This window comes from Triticum urartu, chromosome 7A (assembly GCF_056163025.1).
Source record: "Triticum urartu cultivar PI428250 chromosome 7A, HENAU_Tu73, whole genome shotgun sequence".
NCBI classification, from domain to species: domain Eukaryota; kingdom Viridiplantae; phylum Streptophyta; class Magnoliopsida; order Poales; family Poaceae; genus Triticum; species Triticum urartu.
The window spans coordinates 711,279,087-711,284,447 of record NC_141879.1 but is presented as its reverse complement, the minus strand read 5'-3'; the positions used below and the strand labels follow the sequence as shown (position 1 = coordinate 711,284,447).

Genomic DNA, 5,361 nt, shown 5'->3' with positions numbered 1-5,361 from the left:
ATGGTGAAACAACAGAAGATGCAGTCTTTTTTTAAAAGAAAAGGGGATGAGGGATTAGCTCCAGATGCTCTAGCATTGGTGCCATATATGGATGGAAGACATGCTGAAGATGCACAAGAAGGCCAAATGGAAGATGATAATGTGCAGGAAAATCAGATGCAAGATGATGATGTGCCGGATGTAGAACAAAGAGCAAACGAACATGTCACTTTTCGAGGCATTGAGTTGTTGGAGCGAGATCCTGCACTACGTCCACAAATTTGGCAGTACCCCCCAAACCAAAGAGATGAAGTACGAAGAGCTTACTTGAGGCTGGGTCCCAATCAACCTAAACGAAAGAAATATAAAGCTATTGGAAAACAAGGACACAAAAGACGTTTTCAGTACAGCTATTTTCGTGATTTTCCATCATGGCTGGAGTATTCATTGACCTCTCATTGTGCATATTGTCTGTATTGCTTTCTCTTTAGCAAAAATAGAAAGAAAAGAGGTGGGTTTGATGTCTTCACAACACAAGGTTTTAATAATTGGAAGAAAGTTCATGATGGACAGAAGTGTGCACTTTTAGTTCACATCGGATCAAGTCCTTGCTCACAACATAACAATGCAGTGAGAGGTGGCCATGCTTTATTGGATCAGTCAAACCATTTGGCAAATATCTTTGATGTGAAGACCATGGGGGATAAAGAAAAGGATCGTTTAAGGCTGAGAACTACGATTGCGGTTGTAAAGTGGCTCACATTTCAGTCTTGTGCTTTAAGAGGCCATGATGAGAGGCCGGAGTCAAGAAACAGAGGTAACTTTCTTGAGATGTTGAAGCTTCTTGCAGAATTCTGCCCTGATGTTCAAGCTGTAGTTCTTGGCAATGCTCCACAAGTTTGCAAATACACATCACACGAAATTCAAAATGAGATCTTGAGCATTTATGCTATGAAAGTCAGGGAGCATATTCGAGCAGAAATTGGGGACTCAAAGTACTCTATTCTTGTGGATGAAACATGTGATGTGTCCAAAAGAGAGCAAATGGCACTAGTTTTCAGATTTGTTGATAAAGATGGTTATTCCCAAGAAAGATTCTTTCATCTCATACATGTAGCCAACACAAAAGCACTGACACTAAAGATGGAGTTGTGTAAAGTATTATCCAAGCATGGATTTGATGTACAAAATCTTCGAGGCCAGGGGTACGATGGGGCAAGCAACATGAGGGGAGAGTTGAATGGATTGCAAGCTCTATTCATTAAAGATTGTCCCTATGCATATTATGTTCATTGCTATGCTCATCGGTTGCAACTCTCCCTTGTTGGTGCAGCAAGAGATGTGGTTCCAATCACCCAATTTTTTCAGAAACTTCACTTTGTTATAAACACAGTTGACTCCTCTTCAAAGCGACATGATGAGTTGCATGACGCCCAGGTGGTTGAGATTGCACGCTTGCTTGCTATCGATCAAATTGAAACAGGCAAAGGAGCCAATCAAATACGCTCATTGAAGCGACCAAGAGAGACTAGATGGGGTTCCCACTTAGGTTCGATTTCTAGCCTTATGCATATGTTCAATCCAGTGAGAGTTGTCTAGAAAATCTAGCCGCAGATTCATCAGCTGGAGCAAACCGGGCTGATGGTGATACTTCTTTCACTTACCTGACCTCTTTTGAGCTTGTATTTATCCTATGCATGATGAAAGAAATATTGGAAACTAGCGAAGATCTTGGGAAGGCTTTACAGAAGAAAGCACAAGACATAGTAAATGCAGTTCGTCTAGTGCATTCCACAAAAGTACTTCTAGAAGAGATGAGATCAGATGAAGGATGGGAGTTGTTCATTGGAAATGTTGTTGAGTTCTGTGTGGAGCATGATATAGATATTCCAGACATGGAAGAACTATACATTCTGCGTGGTGGGCGTGCTCGTCGTCAACCTGATCACTTTACTAGAGAAAGGTATCTACGAGTGGAGATATTTCGAGCAACAATTGACAACCAACTAAATGAATTGAATCTTAGGTTCAATGAGAAAGTGATGGATCTCTTATCCATTAGTGTTACATTGATTCCAAGAAATGGATTTACATCATTCAACGCTAAGGAAATATGTTCAATGGTGGAGAAATATTATCCGGCTGATTTTACACAACAAGAGAGATATGGGTTGAAGATTTAGCTCAACCATTTTGCTGCAGATGCTAAAAACAGTGGAGACTTGAAGAAGCCCATCACCATAAATTCTTTATGCCGATGCCTTGTTGAGACAGGACGAGATAGAATTTACAATTTGCTTCATAGGTTGCTTCGATTGCTTGTTACTCTCCCGGTTTCCACTGCAAGTGCTGAGCGTGCTTTCTCGAGCTTGAAGATTATCAAGTCAAGGCTACGTAATCGAATGGAATATGATTTTCTTGCATACAGTTTGTTGCTACAAATTGAACGAGAAATTGCATCAAAAATTCCTTGTGAAGATATAATTGCTGATTTCAAAAGTAGGAAGAATAGAAGATCGTATCTTTAGTTGGCAGTAGTGCTAGTTGGTTGGCAGTAGTGCTAGTTGGTTCTGTTTATTGTCTTTTGGTCATTTGGTGTCACTACTGTTTGGTGTGGTCTGTTCTTTTGGAGCACCAAAATTTACCTATCAACAATGCTCAGGTATGTGTGAACCTACTTGTGAACCTGCTGTATTTGTGTATACAAGTACAATATATATATATATGGTCCTCTAATTTTTCTTGCATATGTTCTACAACTTAGTAGTTTTTTATGCATATGATGTGTTCTTATATGAAATCGGCCCCCTCTTGAGATTTGCTCACGCTCCGCCACTGCGCGTGACGACGACTGTGACGAGCCAAAGTCCAAGCTCTGTTTGGAACATCGAGGGTGGTCGTCGATCGGGTTTTGTCGTGCCGTGCATGGTACAGAGCTTTTACATTCTTCGTGGGGAGGATTGGTGCGTGCGTGGGTGCTTGCAATTAAGGAGCCCAACGGCAAAGGCTGCAGGATGCAGGGCGGCTTCTGCGTACACGTAGAATTTGTCTCGTACCATCTCCATGCAGTGTGGGTTACTACAACAGGAACACAAGCACGCCTGCCTGAGCCGATCACGATAGATAGTGCAGGGTACACTGATAGAAAAAGGGCCTGTTGTCCCGGTTTGTAAGGATTTTTTGTCCCGGTTCTTAAACCAGGACTAAAGGGTCGGTACTAATGCCCTGTCCCTTTAGTCCCGGTTCAATCCAGAACCGGGACTGATGGGCCTCCACGTGGCCTGTGCGCGGAGCCCACCAGGAGACCCTTTGGTCCCGGTTGGTGGCACCAACCGGGACCAATAGGCATCCATGTGTCAGCATTTCTGTGGCTGGGGTTTTTGTTTTTTTTTTGAAAGGGGGGGAGGGGTTGGGGGTTTTGGGTGGTTAATTTAGGTGTTTCATATATTGTGTTATCTAGCTATAATTAATAGAGAGAAGTGTCCTCTCTTATGTCCGTGCTTGGTCGACGCTACGTACTATACATACGTATAGAGAGGACTAGACACGCTAGCTAGCTAGTAAGCAAACGAAGGAAACAGAAGATCGTCATGAACATATATGCATACAGAGAGAAGTGATATCGACCACCTCTCCTTCTCCGAGAGATTGGTCGAACAACAAGTTCTCGTATATCTATCCGACACTACCGGCTACATATATACAATAATTATCTCTTAAAAATATAATCATACGGACTCATGGTTCACATAGCATTCTCCGTCTTCAGCGATCACGTGGTCAAGAAAGAATGCCACCGATTCCTCTTGAATTGCTCGCATGCGAGCTGGTGCTAGGAGTTCACCCGCTTCCGAAACATCTAATTTGAAGAAGGGGGTCAATACATATATATATGAATGAATGAAACTCAACACAAATGATGGTAATAAAATAAAATTGTGAATGTTGTTATTTACGTACTTCATATTGTTCGTCAGTGTAGCCCCGCTCACAGGTCGTGTGGCGGATGGACTCGCAAACATAGTATCCACAGAAATCATTCCCTTGTTCCTGCCACAACCACTTTACAAGAAATAGAGGTCAATCAAACTGATAAGCAAGAATGCCAAATGGTATTGATGAAACTAGCGCTTGAATCAATAAGAGATGCGCAGAACATGCTACTATAGTACTTATTTTCGGGTGTCTAAATTGCAGCTTCTTCGGGAGTCCTGGAGCTTTTTTGGAGAATTTTTTTCAAACCCTGTCAGACAAAGAAAACAATTACTTGATATATCAGGAAATGAACAAAGTTGCTGATATGGTGGATAATGATCAATTTAACTTACTTCTCGAGCATTTGAGTCATGTCCGCATAGTCCTGGGGATCTTTTCGTCTTGAGTCTAAGACGGTTACTAGTCCCTGCTCAAGCTTAATCTCTAGGAGAATATAGTGGTAACTGCACACGCATGCATAACTCATCAATTACATTACTATAACCTTGACTAATATATAAGGGAAACCGAATACACACAAGACAGTAACACTCACTTGAAGTTGTAAGGAAAGAGTATTATATCTTTGTTTTCATTTATTACCAACGATCGTAGCAAGTTGGCCTCGGTAGCTGCGGCATGAAATTTAACTTGAGTTGCATCTATGAGATATGTGTTAATGAACCCAATATCACCGACTTGTCTTTTCTTCAATTCGGCAATCTTCAATCTGCATAATATAGTGAGGATGATTATAAATACATGCAATGAAAGAGCTGAGCTATATAGAGAGACTTAATGACAGAAGTAGTACTACTTACAGACAGTAGCAGGTGACCGTTGTTTTATCGAGGGCCAATTGATTGAAAAACTGAAAGAACTCCTCAAATGGAACAGGCAACAGTTCAATTCCAACGAGGTCATGCTCCTTTTTAACTTTCACATACAAAGTACTCCTCCCCCCAGACTCTCTGCAGATTTTCAAGTACCAATCATGCAATCTTCGCATCATCGTTGATAGAGATCTTTCATCTTTGATTAGAGGCTTCCCGTACTCGTATCTTTGTATCTGCACCTCCATGAAATCATAATGTACATCGTCGGGCAGGTAATCGCCAAGATTGCTATAACCGGGCACTATCCTCGGATCATTAGCGATGTTGTCGCTAGGCACCTTGAGCGGGGGGGCATGATTGCTTCGCTTGTTCGCCGAGCTGGGCAATTTGTTTCCCAGCTCATCGTTCTTTCAGCCTTTGATCACTGACAGTACTTCCTGACCGCTCCGCTTCGGCAAATTCCTTTCCAATAATGCGCTCATAGTTTCCTTTCGGCGGAGACTTGGGTGGTTTTGTCAGGGCAGCCAGAGTGCGCTTCGCTTTCACCGGATCTACCTTCTCCTCTGGAGGT

General features: G+C 42.2%; 1 pseudogene; it reads left to right on the top strand.

Moving 5' to 3' along the window:
* Positions 1 to 2,507, top strand: LOC147961947 (uncharacterized; annotated as a pseudogene).
* The last annotated feature ends 2,854 nt before the right edge of the window (positions 2,508 to 5,361 follow it).